General features: G+C 40.9%; 1 protein-coding gene across 1 annotated transcript in view; it reads right to left on the bottom strand.

Annotated features, from left to right (window-relative positions):
- The window catches only part of SNX24 (sorting nexin 24), a 170,477-nt gene that overhangs the window by 139,812 nt on the left and 8,706 nt on the right, over positions 1-21,959 (bottom strand). The window lies entirely within an intron of this gene.

The following is a 21,959-nucleotide window of genomic DNA, read 5'->3' as shown; positions in this document are numbered from 1 at the left end:
CTGACACTGGGTCTCTAGAATCACACAGCAGGCCTCAATTGAGCTGAGCACCAACCAGATACTTGGAAGGCAGGAAAGAATCTTGCTTACCAAGTTCTGCGAACAAAACAAGGAAGTGGCACCAACCTTCTCACTCCATTCTCCCACCCGGGGTCCCAAAAAGGAGGTTCTCTCATTATCTAGGAATAATTTCACTTAAGGCAGATGTGGCTCCTTGCAGCTGTAACGGACCCTCCCAGGTCAGCCATCATTCCCTTGTGTGGATTCCCCAACTCCTTGCTCCCCCAACACCTTGCCTGTACAGGAAAAGTAAGATTCAGGTTGAGTCTCAAGCATCATCTGAACAGAGTGGACATCCAGCATGTGCAGCAGCCATCTTTCAGAGCATAGCCTGAGGGTTCCTGTCCATAGGAGCAGGACACCAAGAGAGGAGTCCAGTGGGGAATCACCATTCGTTGGCCTATTGGCTTGAAGATACCATCAATGGAGTAAGAAGCAAACTCGGGCAAAATCAAAACTCTTACCCCTGGCTACTGGGGGAAGTGAAACTAGAAATAGCTTGAAAAGCAAAAACACAAGTTAACCAACTCTGGGTGGGGGGTAGGATAGGCTTCCTGTAGGCAGAAGATCATAAGTCTCAGAGCATGGACATCCCTGGTTTTCCCGCAGCTGGGAAGTGAGTGAGGCAGTTCAGGAGTGCTGAGTGGAGAGTTAGGCAGAGATGAGACAAAGGATACTAAATTTTATCTTTTACTTCTCTTTTTCTTTCAGCTACCAACTACAGTTTCTAAAGTTCATATATTCTTTTCAGAATCTCTCATGTCCACCCCCTGCACTGTCCCAGTCCACACCTTCATCCTGGCCCACAGCCACAGTCCCATACCTGATTTCAATCAATCCTCTTTGGAAACATTCTACATACCAAGGTAAGTTTAATCAGCATGGTTTCCTCACTTTCGTATCACTTTGCTATTCATTAACATTCTGTGCAGCCTTGTTTATTTCTTCACAAAGTTCTCAGGTTTCAGAGTCTCTGGTCTCACCCCCACCTAATATTGGAGAAATACCCTTGGCAGCCCCACAGGCACTGCTTGAGTAGTGCCAGTGACAGAGCCCTCTCTCATCTCCACCCCTCCCCTGAAAGCAACTCATATTCTCCCCACCAGAATGTGCCCCTGCTCTTCCGAATGCCCATCAAAAGTCTAAGGGTTGACTTTGACAGCTTCAACAATGGCAGATGCCCACCCTCCAGGAGCACAAGGAACAAAGGTGGTCCTCCTGAGGGACCTCCCCAACATGGCTCTGCCCCATGTATCCAGAACATTTCCACTCTCTACCCACCACTGACCTCCTGCACACAGGACTCTGCTCCCTTTCTAACCCCCATGATATAATGTTCATTTATATCTTTCTATCTTTACTGAGGGTAGATTCCTTGACAAAGCCCTATCCTTTCCACACATTTATTTAAATCCTACCTAGCCTTCAAAATACAGCTTAAGCACCATCTCTTGCAGAAAGTCTTCTGGGTACTGCACTCCACTTCTCCTTGATCTCATTTTCAAAATCTCCATTCAAAACAAGCTATTACCATAGAGCATTCATTATTGATTCATAGGTATTGTGTGATTTTGTGCAGAGCTGAACTAAAAACTCCTTGAGGTCTAGAATCATACTTTACAGTTGTCAGTGGTCTGTAGCAGGAACAAAGCAGACACTCAAATACTTCATTTACTGGGTTATATTGATTAATTACACTACTTGATAACATAAAGATAAATGCTTTGCTTCAAAGCGTTGAAGCAAATGCATCAATGTTGAGACTTTATATTGAGAAGAAGATCACAAGAGGTTTAAATGGTACTGATTTTTAAATAATCTCCAGCTATTTTTTAATGAAACTATTCCTTAAAATTAACTATCTTACAACATTACCAGTGTTAAGTAATTAATCAGTTCAAAATATGTTAAGGTACCTTCAAAAACTAATATTTTTCATTTTTATACACTGACATTATTAATGACCAACGAAAATGAATGCATCTCTAACATAAAGCAAAGGCTGCTTTTAAAAAACCTTTCAAATCTCAGCTGGAAATATTGAAGAATAAAAAATTTAAAAATAATAAAAAAAAACCTTCCAAATCTAAAAAATTATAAAATATATACACTTTCAAAATGCCAGTACCGTGGCCAGCTCAAAAACCTACTGCCTACTCGTATTCATCTAAGAAAATCACTTGAAGAAAAGCAATGGGGCCAAGCGTGGTGGCTCATGCCTGTAATCCCAGCACTTTGGGAGGTCGAAGCGGGCGGATCACTTGAGGTCAGGAGTTTGAGACCAGCCTGGCCAACATGGCGAACCCCGTCTCTACTAAAAATTCAAAAATTAGCCAGGCTACTGTAGCTACGGTAGCTGGGATCACAGGCACCCACCACCACGCCGGGCTAATAAGGCCACTTGGGAGGCTGAGGCAGGAGAATTGCTTGAACCCAGGAGGCAGAGGTTGCAGTGAGCCAAGATTTTTAAGACTCTGTCTTAAAAAAATAAAAGTGTTCCTCAAGTCCTGCTTGCAATAAAGAGGACTACCATTCTCCTCCTGCTTTTGAGACCCAGGATGATAACAATTATTTGTTAGTATTAGGTTGCTACAAAGTAACCTAACCTGATACATGCCTTGCACTGTGCTAGGTACTTGGCATTTATTATCTCCATTATATGTTTCTCCTGACAATATCTGGAGACAGCACTCCTCCATACAAAAGAGGACACTGAAGCATGTGGAGGCATGTCAAGGTGAGAAACCAGGTCTGGCTTACTTCTGTTCTGCCGCACTCCTAGACTGCACAAGCCCCAAGCAAATCATGGCAAAATATTAAAGGAAGGTTTCTTTAAAAGTGTATGTCTGCATGGGCTATCCACAGACACATACATTTTCTTCATAAACATGAAATCTTAATATTTGAGCTCTGTGGAATTCTGGGTAATCTATTTTATGGCATCATATTTTCCATTTGTTGAAACTATATCATTAATCAGTTTTAATAGAGTGTCCCTACTGGACACTATAAGAAACAATTCTAAACAGTTCATGGATAAAATAACTCAGGTCAAATTCTAATTCAATTCTATAAACCCAAAATCCCTTTGCCACACTGAAATTTCTATCAAATGTTTACTTGAAAGCACTACTTTTGTTGTTTTTGTTTTGCTTTAGTTATATAAGAACAGGAGAGGGGCTTATGGTATTAACTGTATTCAGATCATATAAGCCTAACTCAGGCACCTCTTTGTAGAAATTCAATATAAAGATTTTAATTTTAGAAACAAATACCAACACTAGCTACTATAGAACCAATTATGTGTTAAGGGCTTGGCACCTATTATTTCAATTGAGTAAAACAATTCCTATTGGTCATGAAGCAGTTACTATTATCTCCACTGAAGGAAGCCAAGACTCAGCATTTATGCAACTGGTTACCATTCAACACATGGTTAGCACGTGGTAGGGCCAGGGGCCTGTCCAGGTTTTCTCAACTCCATAGTCACTCTTCAACCACAATTCTACTTCCTTTCTCCCAAAAAGCTGAAGCACCTCCTCCCAAAAAGGTCAAGTTGCAGAATAAACATAACCCTAGCTTCTTTCTGATTCATAAGAGCTGGCCCTAATGCTGTGTGGCCCAGTATCAGAACGAGTAAAATATGCTACACACCGGTCAGCACCCAAGGGATACACATCAATGTTCCTCCCTACTTGAACAATCTCACCTACTTAATGCTCCCACCTTGGTTTGCCAATATATTAGCCAACAAGGAAGCATGCTTAGAGTCCTCTCTGCCAGGATATCTCACCCAGCTGCTTTCCTGACTTTCACACAGCTTTCTTGACTGTATTGTACAATCCCTTCCCTTCTGGGAAGGGACAAACCCAAGGCTGTGAAGGCAGACAGGTCCAATAACATCAGCTGATCCTCACTTAGCTAAATGTAATCTGAGGTAGGCATTTCACATGCATTATTTCATTTAATCTTGGATGACTCTATAGTGTTGCATACTAATCTTAATCCTTCTTTTTTTTTTTGAGAGGGGTCTCACTCTGTTGCCCAGGTTGGAGTGCAGTGACACGATCTCAGCTCACCACAACCTCTGCCTCCCAGGTTCAAGCTACTCTCCTGCTTCAGCCTCCTGAGCAGCTGGGACTACAGGCGTGTGCCAACATGGCTGGCTAATTTTTGTATTTTTTAGTAGAGATGGGTTTGCACTATGTTGGCAACCCTTTTTGAAGATAAGGAAATTGAGGTTAACAATTTGTTCATATTTAATCTTGCTAACATAATGGTATTTATATGTTCATATTTCCATGGAACAATACAGGATGGGTTGATTTAACTACAGCTCCACTGTACACTGTGTTCACAAACAAAAAGAATCCTGGCCGGTGCAGTGGCTCACGCCTATACTCCCAGCACTTTGGAAGGCCAGGGTGGGTGGATCACCTGAGGTCAGGAGTTCAAAACCAGCTTGGCCAATATGGTGAAACTCTGTCTCTACTAAAAATACACACAAAAAATTAGCTGGGCATGGTGGCAGGTGCCTGTAATCCCAGTACTTGGGAGGCTGAGTCATAAGAATCATTTGGACACAGGCAGTGGAGGTTGCAGTGAGCTGAGATCGTGCCACTGCACTCCGGCCTAAGTGACAAGAGAGACTCCATCTCAAAAAAAAGAATCCCTACTGAAAGTGATGGCATCTCCAGGGCCCAGTACAGTGCCTGGTAAAATTCAGGCCTTGAAGAACCATTGGTTAAATAAATGAATCTAAGTAAATATTGGAGCTGACAAAATTGTGCCTCACACTTCATAACTCTGTGCCTTCACCCAGCCCTCATCTACTGCCACCTCTTACAGCTCCTACCTGGCACTTCTGCCTGACTGCCCCTGCCAGCCCTCTCTTCAGGCCCTACCAAGCACCCAGCATGCAAACACACTTATAGCAAATCACATAAACTCTGACCTAAACTTCCAATTAAATAGACTGCCTGCCTCCCCACCCATGCATTTAGAATTCTCTAGGCCACAGAAAGATTAGCTTCACAGAACTTTTCTAGACCCAGAACTCACAGAAGGAGCAAACCCTGACTGGAAAAACAGCTGCAAAAACAAAACTCTGGGCTGGGTGTGGTCTCATGCCTATAATCCCAGCACTTTGGGAGGCTGAGGTGAGTAGATCACTCAAGCCCAGGAGTTTGAGACCAGGCAGGTCAACATGACAAAACCCCGTTTCTACAAAAATAAAAATTAAAAAAATTAGCCAGGCATGGTGGCATGGTACCTGTAGTCTCAGCTACTTAGGAGACTAAGGCGGGCAGATCTATTAAGCCTAGAAGGTCAAGGCTTCAGTGAGCTGTGATCGCACCAATGCACCACAGCCAGGGTGACAGAACAAAACCCTCACTCAAAAACCAAAAAACAAAAACCTAACCTTTGGGTTAAAATGATGTTCATTAAAACTGGCCTCATCTGACAGGAGTCTAAAGTTCTACTTTTGCTCAGAGCAAAGCACACATAAATGGGTCTGGGTGGGAGCGGGACGCATTCCACTGCCAGGCTAGAGCTGTATACTGTGATACAGTCAGCCCTCATTATCTGTGGGTTCTGCAGCCACAGATTCAACCAACTGTGACTAGGAAACATAAGGGGAAAAGAATTCTGAATGCATACAGACATTTTTGTTCACTATTCCCCAAATATATAACAACTCTTTACATAGCATTTACATTGTATTAGGTATTTAAGTAGTCTAGAGTTGATTTAAAGTACACAGGAGAATGTACATAGTTTATATGCAAATACTATGCCATTTTATATCAGGGAATTGAGCATTCATGGATTTTTGTATCCATGTGGAGTCTTGGAACCAATCCACCACGGATATTGAGGGATGACCATCCTTACAAATTTAGGATTGGTTCTTTGGCCTCTTCTAAAAAGAACTTTTTATAAATTGAGAAAGTAGGAAAACAATACAAGGTTTTCCTTGAGAATACCACTAGAGCCTACAGCACAGAAAGGTAGCTGGAATTTCACCTAAGTATTCTGTGATCAATAAATAGCTGTTAATAATTGGTTTAACCACAGAATCTCCATTCTTCATTTTTTCTTACATACAATGTGGCTGGGACACTACAGATGTTATTCTCTAATTTAAAACGACTGCAGGGATCTTTTGATATTGCTTTTATAAAAACTTAAGCAGTGACTTAAATTTGCAATAATTCTAAAGTGAGAGAAAAAGAAAAATTCTCATACTGATAATAGGAAGGTAAAATATATAACGATGTATTAGCTCCAACTGGCAAAAATTTCAATTATAAGTATCAGAAATAACAATAGCTCCTTGTTGTGAGGTCTTTGTGCCTGGTACTTATAAGTGATCCTTACGAGAAAAGGGAATAATTATTTTAGGGAATGAGGCTCAGGGAAGTTAAATGACTTGTACAAGCTTCAATGACTAGTCACAATGCCAGAACATGGAATCAAGTCTGTCTGGCTCCAGAGCTTAATAATGACACTCCTTAGAAATTCCTCGAGCAGGTTGAGGTCAGAAAAGCTTTTCTTAAGTTCATTTGTTTATAAACCAGTCCTAGATGCACTTTTGCGGAATCAGAATGTGAACCAGTCCTTTAAAGCTTTAAAACAAAGCTGATGTTTCTCTTTTATGCTGAATATACACTCTACAGGGCATCTTTTCCAAACAGGGAAGCTACTCCACAGTTTGCAGGCTTAGCTACAAATTAAAATCATCTGGAGAGTTTTTAAACAGTACCAGAGCTTGAGCCCCTATGGCATGAGAATCTCTGGGGACAAAGCTTGTTAATGTGTGTTTTTAAGTGTTCCCCAAGAATTACTGAACTAACTTATTAATAATATGTGCTGGGGCAGGTAATCTGCCTTAACGAGCTCCACAAGCATTCTGGGACATCTTCAGTGCAGTAGTTCTCACCTTCCACTGTTCATAAGACTCACCCAGGGACCTTTAGAAAATTCTGATGCTCAATTCATACCCCAGAACCATCAGATTCTCTGAGGGTGGGCCGGAGGCATCAGTAGTTTTTAAAGCTCTCCAGGTGATGCCAGTGTGTAGCAAGGCGTAGCTCCATGGCTTTAGCAGCTAGCAACATGCACCAGAAACCCAAACCCTCCTTTGGTGTTCCAATGTGCCATCGACCAGCAGCACCACCACATCAACAGCCTTTTTCTCAAACTCCCTGCCCTCTCCCTTAGGGTCAGGCCCCTGAAGTGGTACTAACACCCAAAGTTTTTCCACGTGCCAGGCACTTCCCCCAATTCCCTGCACATGTGCATGCCAGTGTATGAGAAATGCTGCATGAGTCTACCCTCTGTCCTTAGGAATCACTCCTACAATTGGATGATTCATTCCACATGCAAACACGTTTGTCATTCTTCCACCACTTTCCATTTTATTATCTCCACTTCCGTTTCTCACTTATTAGCATTTTTAACACTGTCACTACTTTTGCCTTTAGGTACAATATGGGATTAATGCTGTTCTGGATTCATTAAATTTAGGTACAAAGCTGCAGGCTAAGGAACAACACTGAAACCAAGTGTCGCTGGCTGAAACTAAGCTGACATCCCAGGCCCACTGCTATTCATTAGATGTGGGCAGGGTTGAGGTCCTTTTTGTTCTGCAGGGGAACTCTGTTTACATCTGTAGAAGTTCATCATAGAAATCTGTGTTTTGGTTGTTTGTTTGTTTGTTTGTTTTCTGAGATGGAGTTTCACTTTTGTTGCCCAGGTTGTGGTGCAATGGCACGATCTCAGCTCGCCGCAACCTCCACCTCCCGGGGTTCAAGTGATTCTCCTGCCTCAGCCTCCCGAGTAGCTGGGATTACAGGCACACGCCACCATGCCTGGCTAATTCTGTATTTTTGGTAGAGACGGGGTTTCTCACATCATAGAAAGTTTTGAAGCAGCGGAGCTTCGTGTTGCTTTTTGATTACGTGCAGCTCCTTCGGATACAGAGTTCAAAAGGTTATCCTACATTTCCAAGGCACACATTTTAAATAACAACAAAGATCTTCATGGTTGATAAAGACTAAAAAGCTTTGTACATCGCCGTTCTAAAGTTCTGAATTATATGAAAATTCTCACGAGGCCTAAATGAAAAATATTCCATACTACAAGCAAAATGCTGTTTACCCAACAATATTTAAATGCAAAAGAAGCAGCATTCAGGGTGAAAATATCCTCTCAAAGGACAATTCAGGTGTTGATTAAAGCTTCCCTAAAATTATACTATTTTGGACTACTAATGAATGGCTGACAAAGTTAATCCATGGCGTCACCCTGCAAACAATCCCCCAACCACATACAAATAACAACATCAGTAAAAAAAAGCTCATAGCACTAAGAAATGCATTTGCCTCATAAAGTAGTTCTGAACTAGGTAAGACTTTGTCCATTACTTTGCTTTTTTCAATGCTATCTAAAACTATTAATGGAAAAAACATAGACAATGAATTTAGAGTCTATGAAGGAAAAAGCAGATTTGATTTTCATACAAATTATGAGATAAAATGTAGCAATAATATATTCCAATAATTTTTATGGGAAAAATCAAGATTACTGACATTTTAAGTAAGATCTCCACTAATGTCCCAAGTTAATTTCAATCCTGTTCATAATCATTGGTATTTAAGAAGAAATGTCAGGATAATATTTAAAAGTTAATTAAAAGCAACATAAGCATTTCTGTCAGTCAAGCATGACCTCTGCTCTACAACACATTTAAATGCATGTCACCTTGACCTGTAACACAGCAATGTAAAAAATTTTGGTCAATATAAATCAAATGTACACTAATTTATTCAGCAGGTTTCCTGGTATCTGAATCAACATCAGAAATCTAACCAGTATTTGTTATTCTGTTATTGACAAAAGGAAGCATATTTAAATGATAACAAGTACTCATGGGTGTCATTTGGAAGTTAAATTGTTCCCCAAGGACAGCCTCCATAAACAGCTACATTTAAAGGTCATTTACCACCAAATTATGAACAACTGTTGCATTTATTAGCTCAGGCTCAATAGTTTGGAAGCTGCAGTCATCAATTTTTACTGACAATGAGATCTAATTGTTCACCAATAATAAACAAGGAAAATAGAACTTTTTAATAAACTTATCCTGTACTATATTCACATTTTAAAAATTTGGTTGCCCACTTTCCACAGGTATGCATCTGAAGAAAAACCCTCCAACTGCAAATAAATATCAGATAATGAAATGTAAAAATGGTTCTCATTTTATATTTATCTGAACAAAAAGGAGAAAAACACTACAAAGCTTATGAAGGAAGAGTACATTTCACTTTTGGAAGGTGGTACAATGATTAATTTTACGTGTCTACTTGACTGAGCCATTGGGTGCCAAGATATTCAGTCAAACATTATTCTGGGTGTTTCTGTGAGAGTGTTTTTGGATGAGAGTCATATATTTAATTCCGTAAGCTGAGTAAAGAATATTATCATTCATAATGTGAGTGGACCTCTCTGAATCTCGGAGGCAAGATATTTCTCATTTGGACGTGTTATTCCTGTCCATTCATCAAGTAACTTGAAAAGCTTCTAGTTTTGAGTGGGTTCCAGAATACGGACAGGCTCTGCAATAGGTCCGAGCTGCCATACAAACTGCTCTGCTACTTGGGCCATATGAACCAGCAGATCCAATGGTGCCTGAAGTACCAGTGGCAGATACGGATGCTGTCTGGAGTCTCTGGTGGGTTGCTAGAGGTGAACTGCAATGCAGGTTCTTGAATTTTGGAGCAAAGCCCTGCCAGCCTCTGTGGATAATTACTCTGCTTTTGAGAAACAGCTTTTACCCTGCTACTGGGTTTTAGTAGAGACTGAATGCTTAACCATGGGCCACCAAGGTACCACGTGACCTGACCTGGCCATCATGAACAGTGTGTTATCTGACCCATCAAGCTATAAAGTTAGGCATGACCAGCAGCACTCCATCATCAAATGGGAAGTGGTATATAGGAGATGAACCCAAACAGGCCCTGAAGGGGCAAGTAAGTTACAGAAAGAGGTGGCCCTAATCCAGCTACACTGACTTCTCTCTCCCAGCCTGCACCTATGGCCCCATGGGGAGTTCCCAATGATCATTTTGACAGAGGAAGGGAAGACTAGTGCCTGGCTTACAGCTGGTTCTACATTATAAGCAGGTACTACTTGGAAGTGGACAACTGTAGTACCACTGTCCTTCTCTGGGATATCTTTGAAGGAAAATGGTGAAGAGAAATCCTCTCTGTGGGCAGAACTTCAGGCAGTACATTTGATTGTGAACTTTCCTTGGAAGGAGAAATGGCCAGACATGGATTATACAACAATTCAAGGGCTGTGGCCAATGGTCTGAATGGTCAGGGACTTGGAAGGAATATGACTTGGAAGACCAAGTCTTCCAAGAAGACCTACATGGAAGACCTCTCTAAACAGACAAAAAACTGTGAAGATATTTGTCTCATGTGAATGCCCACCAAAGGGTGATCTCAGCAAAGGAAGATTTTAATAATCACGAGGATTTGAATAAAATGACTGCTTCTGTGCATACAAGTCAGCCTCTTTCCCCAGTCTCCACTGTCATCAGGCAATGGGGTCATAAAGCAGCCATGGTGGCAGGAATAGAGGTTATACAAGGGCTCAGCAATATGGACTTTCACTCACCAAAGCCAACCTGGCTACAGTCACTGCAGAGCACCCAATCTGCCAGCAGCAGATCAACACTGAGGCCCTGATATGGCACTATTCCCTGGGATGATCGGCCAGACACCTGACTGCAGGATGATTACAGTGGATTGCTTCCAACATGAAAGGGGCAGAGTTTTGTCCTTACTGGAACAGACACTCTGGATATAGATTTGCCTTCCCCGCACACAATGCTTCTGCCAAAACTACCATCGGTGGACTTACAGGATACTGTATCTGCTGTCGTGGAACTGACTTCATAACAAATGAAGTGAGGCAATGGTCCCATGCTCATGGAATTCACTGGGCTTACCATATTCCCCATCATCCTGAAACAGCTAGCTTGGTAGAATGATGGAATGGTCTTTTGAAGACTCAGTTACAGTGCTAGATAAGTTGCAATACTTCGCAGGGTTGGGTCAAGTTTCTTCCCAAGGCCATATATGCTCTGAATCAACATATAATGTATAGTGCTGTTTCTCCCATAGCCAGGATTGATAGGTCCAGGAATCAAGGGGTGGAAATGGGAGTAGCACCACTCACCATTACCCCTAGTGACCCCCTAGCAAAATGTTTGCTTCCAGTCCGCAGGACTTTATGCTCTGCTGGCCTAGAGGTCATAGTTCCATAGTGAAGAATGCTTCCACCAGGAGACCCAACAATGATACCAATGAAATAGAAGCTAAGGTTGTTGCCTACCCACTTTATACTCCTCATGTCTTTAAATCAACAGGCAAAGACGGGAGTTACTGTGCCATGTACTGCTCTGCCATGTACTGCTCTGCCATGTACTGGCTGGGGTGATTGATCCTGCTTACCAAAGGGAAACTGGACTACCACTACTCCACAATAGAGGTAAGGATCTCCTGTCGAATACAGGAGATCTCTTCGAGCATGGTATTAATATTACTGTACCCTGTAATTAAAGTCAATGAAAAAACTGCAGCAACCCAATTCAGGCAGGACTACTAATAGCCTAGACCCTGAGGAATGAAGGTTTGAGTGACCTATCAGGTGAAGAAACACAACCAGCTGAGGTGCTTGCTGAAGGCAAAGAGAATATGGAATGGGTAGACGTATTTATAAATACCAGTTATGGCAGGGCATGGTGGCTCACACCTGTGTTCCCAGTACTTTGGGAGGCTACAATGAACAACTTTGTATCTTTATGAATTTATGGATACAGACTAAAAAGTTGAAAGGCTGTCTCAAAGGGTGTATAAATATCTTATCTAATAAATTAAATATCTTATCTAATAAATACTGCCAAATTGACCTCCAAAATAGAGCTTCCAACTTTCAGTCTCACCAATAGTGTGTTAAAAAACCTGTCTCCTCTCACCTCCATTTTCAAAAGAACTGGTTTTTATCAATCTCTTCCATTTTGCCTATTGAATTAAAAAAAAAAAACAACTTGTTTTACTTTGGGTTTCTTTAATTACTAGGGAAATTGACTATCTTGTCTTCCTTTTTTTCTCTTTCTTTTTATTCTTTTGTCACTTGTGCCCCTGATGTTTCTCTACTCTTGACAAAAACAAACAAAAACACATTCCCTACTCGTGGCTGCTTCCAGACCACACTTTTAGCTGGAGAGCTTCACTCCCAATGCAACCACTCAACCTAATCCTTCAAGCTCCAACCCCATTATGGTCCCATTAGGAAATTAGCAACGATCCACACTTCTTCTTACCCTTCCCCATACATTTCCTTGAGCCTAAAATTATTTCCCTCCCTTTCTCAAACCGGCAAACTTCCACTCACCCTTCCAGAACGAGCTTTCATTTCAGTGGCCCCTGCGCCGCAATACCAATGCAACCCCTGGGAATGGGAGGCACAGAATAAGTAGCCACAGAAATGAATTTTTGCTCTACCTGCCAATGTAACCTCAATAATCAGATGAACTGCTATTCCAGTAGCAAAAGAAATGGAGAAAAGGGTGAGGGTGTAGAGAAGATAGACGCTTACAGTTTCTAAAACAATCCCCAGATTTCTAAATTCAGAGAACTAAGAAAAGGCAGCTGGTGAGACTCATTTCACATACTTGCTCTTCCTTAGAATGAGAATTATAAAATCAACAAGAAGAGGGGAATAGCATATTTCAAATATGCTATATCTTTAAATCAACAGGCAAAGATGGGAGTCTTTAGACAAACTCAACTAGTTCCCCTCAAAAAAGAAAAAGAAAAGCAACCGAAAAGGGACACCACATTGGGTGTTTTAAATATGCCCAATCTAATAATCAGAATTTAGCCAGCAAATTACATGGGATCTGTGAGGGCTTTTAGCTTTGTGGAAAGTTTTCTGCTCCTTCTAAAGTTTTTAGGAAGGTTAAAAAAAAATTCCTCTGAGAGTTTTCCCGAATCAAATGGAATAGCAAATAAAGTGAGGCAATGGTCCCATACTCACGGCATTCACTGCCTACCACATTCCCCATCACTCGGAAGCAGCTGGCTTGGCTGAATCATGGAATGGTCTTTCGAAGACTCAGTTACAGTGCTGAGTTGTAATGCTTCACAGGGCTGGGTCAAGTTTCTTTTTGGAAGGGAGGGTGGGAGACAAACTCTCACTCTGTCACCCAGGCTGAAGTACAGTGGCAGCATCTCAGCTCACTGCCAACTCTGCCTCCCAGGTTCAAGCAATTCTCATGCCTCAGCCTCCCAAGTAGCTGGGATTACAGAGACACACCACCATGCCCGGATAGTTTTTTGTATCTTTAGTAGAGACAGGGTTTTACCATGTTGGCCAGGCTGGTCTCAAACTCCTGAACTCAAGTGATCTACCCACCTTGGCCTCCCAAAGTGCTGGGATTATAGGCATGAGCCACCACACCAGGCCTCAGTTTCTTTCTCTTGCATTTATTTATTAGGTTGGAAACATAAGAGAAGTGGTAAAAACACCCCACCTGAGTGGATCTAAAGTTAATTCTCAGTTACTATGAGATGACATTTTCCTACGGTGACAGATAATTAAATAATCTCAGCTTTTAAAATTTTTTTCTTCCACTCTTTAAAAATTGTTAGAAAAGTAGTATGCACCTCTCACTGTTAATGCCCCTTCATCTCCTACAGAGCTTAATGTGGTTCTACAAATGGAAAAAAAAGATAGAGTAACTCTTCTTTCAATGTTCAGAGTGGCCCAAAGATAACAAACACAGCCTGTGAGCTCGGACCATGAGCCAGGAACTTTGGGGAACTTATACACGTAAAGCACATCAGTGGTAAGTCTATGTCTTATGTTAATTATGACAACTAAACTCTGATTCTTTTATCTTGCCCAAATTCCTATCTAAGCGGTCTGGGGAGTCATGCCCTCAGATGGGTTTTATTTAACCCTATATATCATAATTTACTTTCCAACCTGACTCTGTCATAACATTAGCAAATAAAGAAGAAAATCAAAATATTTTACCCTGAAACATGTTTCTTTGCTATATGTTGAAATGGCCCTGCAAAGCGGTTCTTAGTGGGGAAAATGTTGCATCTGTAAAGAATCTCTATTAACATAGGTAGATCCTTTTCTTCCAGACCCTCCCAATCCTAAAGAGATTAACTAAGATCTGCATAGGAAAGATTTGTCACCTGTTGTCTCTAAGGGCAGCCACTATTAGACTTGAAAAGAACTTTGGTCTCCACAATCTTTATCTTATCCCAAATATTTCCTTTTTATCTATCCCAGGTCTTTAGACAAACTCAACCAATTGTCAACCAGAAAATGTTTAAAATCACCTACAGCCTGGAAGCTCCCAGCTTTGAGTTGTTCCACCTTTCTGAACAAACCAATGTATTTCTTATATGTATCTGACTGATGTCTCATGCCTCTCTAAAATGTATAAAACCAAGATGTGCCCCAGCCACCTTGGGCACATGTCCTCTGGACCTCCCAAGGGCTGTGTCACAGGCCATGGTCACTCATATTTGGTTTAGAATAAATCTCTCCAAATATTTCACAGAGTTCTACTCTTTTCATCGACAATTATTATTATTTGAGACAAGGTCTTGCTCTGCCACCCAGGCTAGAGTGCAGTAGTGTGATCATGGCTCACTGTAGCCTTAATCTCCTGGGGTCAAGCGATCCTACCACCTCAGCCTCTCAAGTAGGGACCATAGGTACATACCACTATGCCCAGCTCATTATTTAAATTATTTGTAGAGACAAGTTCTATGTTACCCAGGCTACTCCTCAAATTCCTGGGCTCAAGGGATCCTCCCACCTTGGCCTTCCAAAGTCCTGGGATCACTTTCATGAGCTACTGCACACAGCCAATTTTTGTTGGTGGGGAAACAGGGTTTCCATATTTGTGCGGTCTGGTCTCCAATCCTGGGCTGAAGTCTGCCTTGGCCTCTTGAGTGCCTGAGACTGGAGGCATAAGTCATTAACTTTTTTCCTTCACTAAATCTCTTAAGGTGAGACTAAGATAAGCGGATCTCATTCATTCATGTATTCAAGTGCCAATGATTACAATATCCAGGCATGATACCTAGAAATCAATGGCATTAAAACAGACAAAGTCAGCCTGGGCCTTGTAGCTCACACCTATAATCCTAGCACTTTGGGTGGACAAGATGGATGGATCGATTAAGTTCAAGAGTTCAAGACCAGCCGGGGACAACATGGTAAAACCCTATCTGTACCCAAAATACAATAATTAGCCAGGCATAGTGGTCGGCACCTGTAGTTCCAGCTACGGAAATAGTGAGACATTTAAAATAATAAATACAATTTTATAAACTGTCTTATTCAGAGAAAGAAATGAAAATGATTATTAACCGTATAAAAAGATGTTCAACTTCATGATTCACAAAATTATGAATGACATTAAGAATTACACTACAATACTATTGTTCACCTATCAGATTGGCACAAATCCAAGAGCCTGAGAACACTCAGTTGGCAAGCTTATGAGGAAGGAGATACACTCATAAACTGCTATAGTAATGCATAATAGCACAGTCCCTATGGATGGGAATTTGACAATATCAGCTAACATTAAACATGCATTTAATTTTGGTCCAGAAACCACTGCTAGAAGCTTATTCTAAATATTCACTTACAAAACCACAAAAAGACATATGCATAGGCTATTGATTGAAAACAAACAATGCAGAACAGTTCAGCTACAGGCTTTATCTCATTTGACTGTACTTTGCTTTAATGTGCTTTGCAGATATTGCATTTATTACAAATTGAAGTTTTGTTACGATCCTGCATTGAGCAAGCCTATCAGTGGCATTTTTCCAATAGCACGTGCTCACTTTGTGTCTCTGTGTCACATTTTTGTAATACTCAAAGTATTTCAAATTTTTCCATTACTGTTTTATCTGTTATGGTGATCTGTGATCTTAGAAGTTACTATTTACACTTAGATCTCACTGCAAAAAAAAAAAAGAAGTTACTATTATAATTGTTTTGGAGTACCACAAGCCACACCCATAAAAAGAAGGCAAACTCAGTAAATGGTGCTGGCTATCCACAACAGCAAAGACATGGAATCAACCTAAATACCAATCAAAGGTGGACTGAATAATAATAAAGTGGTACATAGAAACCATGGAATACTATGCAGCCATAAAAAAGAATTAGAGAATGTCCTTTGCAAGAACATGAATGGAGTTGGAGGCCATCATCCTTAGCAAACTAATGCAGGAAAAGAAAACCAAATACCACATGTTCTTATTTGTAAGTGGGAGCCAAATGATGAGAACACATGGACACATAGAGGGGAACAACAGACACTGGTGCCTGCTGGAGGGTGGAAGATGAGAGGAGGGAGAGGATTAGAAAAAATAACTATCAAGTACTAGGTTTAGTACCTGAGTGATAAGATAATCTGTACACCAAACCTCTGTGACATGAGTTTACCTATACAACAAACAAGCATATGTATCTGTGAACCTAAAATAAGTTAAAAAATAAATAAATCATGCGAGGATAAATGCTAGCCATATGTAGAAGACTGAAACTGAACCCCTTCCTTACACCGTGTACAAAAATAAGCTCAATATGGATTAAAGATTTAAATGTAAAACCTAAAATTATAAAAACCCGAATGATAACCTAAGAAATACAATTCTGGACATAGGCCCTGGCAAAGATTTCATGACAAAGATGTCAAAAGCAATTGCAACTAAAACAAAAATTGACAAATAGGACCTTATTAAACTAAAGAGTTTCTGCACAGCAAAAGAAACTATCACAGTAAACAGACAACCTACAGAATGGGAGAAAATATTTGCAAATTATGCATCTGACAAAGGTCTGACATCCAGAATCTATAAGGAACTTAAATAAATGTACAAACAAAAAACAACCCCATTAAAAAGTAGGCAAAGGACATGAACAAACACTTTTCAAAAGTAGACAAACAAGCAGCCAACAAGCATATGAGAAGATGCTCAACATCACTGATCATTAGAGAACTACAAATCAAAACCACAATGACATATCACCTCACACTAGTCAGAATGGCTATTATCAAAAAGTCAAAAAATAATGCATTCAGGCTGTTCTGCCTTTGGAGTAGCCATTCTTTATTACTTTACTTTCTTAATAAACTTGTTTTCACTTTATTCTCTGATTCACTTCTTATTCTTTCTGGGCGAGATCCAAGAACCCTCTCTTGGAATCTAGAGATGGACCCCTTTCTGGTAACATCTTTGTGATGACCATGAAGGAAAGATACTGAGGATACCCCTGACCCAAAGGAAGTAGACCACAGCACTGAATGGAAGACTTTGGAGTTAAGGAAACTTTCCTTTTGAGCTATTTATAGCTTTTAACAATTAAGTAACAGACCAGGCACAGTGGCCCATGGCTGTATTCCCAGCACTTTGGGAGGCCAAGGTGGGCAGATCGCCTAAGGTCAGGAGTTCAAAACCAGACTGGTCAACATGGTGAAATCCCATCTCTACTAAAAATACAAAAATAGCTGGGCATAGTGGTGGGCACCTGTAATCCCAGCTACTCAGGAGGCTGAGGCACAAGAATCGTTTGAACCTGGGAGGCAGGGGATGCAGTGAGCCAAGATGACACCACTGCATTCCAGCCTGGGCAACAGAGCAAGACTCTGTGTCGAAAAATAAATAAATACGTAACAGGTATTCCTATGAAAAAAATTTGGAGCACATTGTTTCTTTCTACCTGGTTTTTCCAGAATCTGGAAACCATTTGTGAGCATTCTTAACTTATGGCAATATAGTTATTTTCATCAGTGCAATAAGAATCTGTTTTCATTTGAAACAGGACACAATTAGACAAAGTGGTTGTTTTACCAAGGCTTTGACTGAAATGGTATGCTTTTCTTCAAGGAATCCAACTTGACTTATAAAGCCAATAAAAGCGCTTTGAGAAAACTGGCCTCACACCTTATGTACACAGGGTTCCTGACCTATGGTAAGTAAAGAATATCACTTTCTGATAGGCCCAGGAGCCTCAAGTTATCTTGGGACCTCGAGAGGAAAGGAATTTACCCAACTCATAGGTATTCAAGGGTACAAACCCATGGCTGGGCTCAGCTTTAAAAAAAGGTCTTATCTGAGATTCCTTATAGAACAATGTTCCATCAAAGTCAATTTAAAATGCCTATGTAAAAGACAATTATTCTTGCTGCACTTTATATACAAAATATCAGGCCAAGTATAATAAAGCAAATTGGTCTTACCATAATTTGGCTTTAGTAAAAATGAAGGACTGGAGAGGGGAAAAAAATTATGTTTCAAAAACTACGGTACACCTGTATTAGCTTCTAGACTCATCGGTTGTTTTTTGTTTTTTTTCTGCAATTTAGACTGACTCTGCTTATTCCTGTGAATCAACCAGTAATCACTGGAAAAGAAACAAGAGGAATGGGTAATGTAAAAAATATTTATCAGTATTCTAATTCTGAACACCTATTGCAACATATGGCACATATAGCAACCCCATATCAGCTTGATTACAACAATTGCCCAGTTCATGGAAAGCCTTCTTATTTAGTTTACTTGGGATAATTTTACTTATTTTGCTTTACTGTTGTGAAATATATTTACTGTTGTACTCTTTGTATAGGAATGCAGGATAAGCTTACTAAATGTTTTCTTAAACTGAATATTTATTAATCTTTCAGATATCACCTTTTCAGAATTCAGTTATTAATGGCCCTTGCCATACCAATGCTTTCTAACTGAGCTCCTCTCTACCCCAAATATAAAAGACCCTTAATAGGCAGGAATATCATCGCTCCTATTCGGCATGAAGAAGTTACAGAAGATGAATCTTTGTCTCTCTACAACCCTTAGGATTAAGGGTTCTCTTATAAAAGGGAGTGTGGGCTGGGTGCGGTGGCTCACGCTGGTAATCCCAGCACTTTGGGAGGCCAAGGTGGGTGGATCACCTGAGGTCGGGAGTTCAAGACCAGCCTGACCAACATGGAGAAACTCCATCTCTACTAAAAATACAAAAAGTTAGGCAGGCGTGGTGCTGGTTAATCCGAGCTACTTGGGAGGCTGAGGCAGGAGAATCACTTGAACCCAGGAGGCGGAGGTTGCAGTGAGCCGAGATTATGCCACTGCACTCCAGCCTGGGCAACAAGAGCGAAACCATCTCCAAAAAAAGGGAGTGCGGAAATGTCAGAGGCATTTGAACAAGAGTGCCTCTATCTTGATAGAGGTTGGGTAAAATAAAGCTGAGATCTACCTGCCTACATTACCAGAAGTAAGGCATTCTAAGTCACAGAATAAGATTGGAAGTCCACACAAGACCTTGCTAATAAAACAGGCTTCGGTAAAGACGGCCAAAACCCACCAAAACCAAGACAGTGACGAGAGTGACATCTGGTCATCTTCACTGCTCATTATATGCTAATTATAACGTTGTTTTGTTTTTTGTTTCACTCTTGTTGCCCAGGCTGGAGTGCAATGGCTCAATCTTGGCTCACTGCAACCTCTGCCTCCCTGGTTCAAGCAATTCTCCTACCTCAGTCTCCTGAGTAGCTGGGATTATAGGCATGTACCACAACACCCAGCTAACTTTTTGTATTTTTAGTAGAGATGGGGTTTCTCCATGTTAGTCAGGCTGGTCTCAAACTCCCAACCTCAGGTGATCTGCTCGCCTTGGCCTCCCAAAGTGCTAGGATTACAGGCGTGAGCCACGGGCCCAGCCACTAATTATAATGTATTAGCATGCTAAAAGACATTCCCACAAGCACCAGGACAGTTCACAAATGCCATGGAAACATCTGGAAGTTACCCTATATTGTCTAAAAAGGGAGGAACCCTTAACTCCGGGAATTGCCCATCCCTTTCCTGGAGAAAACTCATGAATAATCCACTCCTCGTTTAGTATATAATAAAGAAATAACCATAAAAATGGCTAACCAGCCTAAAATAACTAAATAAATAAATAAAAGACGGCAAACTGAACTGACAAATGTTGTGTGTTTGGGCTGTTCCACAAACCAGCAATTACCTGCCTCTCTCTCTCTCCTCAGGCCTCACTATTCTCTGAGACAAACAATACTGAAATTAGGTAAATTAATAACCCTACACTGGACTCATGATAAAACTTTAATGGGTAAGAAGTTGCTTCTTATGGAAGGGCAAAGAAAGTGGTTTCTTGAGATGGAATCTACTCCTAATGAAGATTCTGTGGACACTGTTGAAATGACAACAAAGGATACAGGACATTACACAGACTTAGCTGATAAAGAAGCAGCAGCATTTGAGAGGACTGATTCCAATTATTTTTTAATACAGATTGGGTCTCTCTATGTTGCCCAGGCTGGTCTCAAACTCCTGGACTCAAGCAATACTCCTGCCTTGTCCTCCCAAAGTGCTAGGATTATAAGTTAGAGCCGCCATGCCCAAATTTTCTGAGGGTAAAATACTATCAAACAGCATCACATGCTACAGAGAAATCTTTCATGATAGAGTCAATTGATAAGGCATACTTAATTGTCTTAAGAAATTGGCACTGTCAGTCAGGAGCGGTGGCTCATGCCTGTAATCCCACCACTTTGGGAAGCTGAGGAGGTCAGATCCCTAGGTCAGAAGTTCGAGACCAGCCTGGCCAACATAGTGAAAAGCTGTCTCTACTAAAAATACAAAAATTAGCTGGGCATGGTGGCATGCACCTGTAGTCCCAGCTACTCGGGAGGCTGAGGCAGGAGAATCACTTGAACTTGGGAGGCAGAGATTGTGGTTAGGGGAAATCATACCACTGCACTCCAGCTTGGGCAACAGAAAGGCAACAGAAAGAGAGGCAATAGCCTGTCTCAAAGAAAAAGAAAAGAAATCAGCACAGTCACTCAACCTTTAGCAACCACTACCCTGATCAGTCAGCAGCCATCAGCATTAAGGCAAACAAAAAGATTCCAAATCACCGAAGGCTGAGATGATCATTAGAGTTTTTAGCAATAAAGTACTTCTAATTAAGGTATGCACTTTTTTTAGACATAATGCTATTGCACACTTAATAAACTATAGTGTAGTGTAAACATTTATATGCACTGTGGAACCAAAATATTAGTGTGACTTGCTTTATTGAGATAATCACTTTACTGCAGTGGTCTGAAACCAAATTTACAATATCTCTGAGGTATACCTGTACAGTAAAGAATCATGCATCTTCATATATGTCCCTGTGCAGTGATCTCCAAGATATATCATTAAGTAAAAAAAGCTAGTTGAAATCAAATGTTTTAGTATACTACTGTTTATCTAAGAAAAGGAGTGGGGGCACAAATATACTAGTATTTGTTTATATTTTTTTAATGGAAGGATAAGCCATAAGATTTTTCTTTTTTTTTTTTTGAGACGGAGTTTCACTCTTGTTACCCAGGCTGGAGTGCAATGGCGCGATCTCGGTTCACCGCAACCTCCGCCTCCTGGGTTCAGGCAATTCTCCTGCCTCAGCCTCCTGAGTAGCTGGGATTACAGGCACGCACCACCATGCCCAGCTAATTTTTTGTATTTTTAGTAGAGACGGGGTTTCACCATGCTGACCAGGATGGTCTCGATCTCTTGACCTCGTGATCCACCCGCCTCGGCCTCCCAAAGTGCTGGGATTACAGGCGTGAGCCACCACGCCCGGCCTTAAGATTTTTTTTTTTTACCTAGGTAACACTACTGTTTATTTTTACATGCATCTTTTGATCCCATAAATCTGCTAGTAGTGAGAGCTTCTACATACAGAAGAAAAAATAATTCCCTTTGATC

The sequence above is a fragment of the Aotus nancymaae genome, unplaced genomic scaffold, assembly GCF_030222135.1.
Source record: "Aotus nancymaae isolate 86718 unplaced genomic scaffold, 86718_ANA_hifiasm-v0.15.2.pri h1tg000064l_0, whole genome shotgun sequence".
NCBI classification, from domain to species: Eukaryota; Metazoa; Chordata; class Mammalia; order Primates; family Aotidae; genus Aotus; species Aotus nancymaae.
The sequence above is the reverse complement of the archived record's forward strand: the minus strand, read 5'-3'. Positions and strand labels throughout refer to the sequence as shown.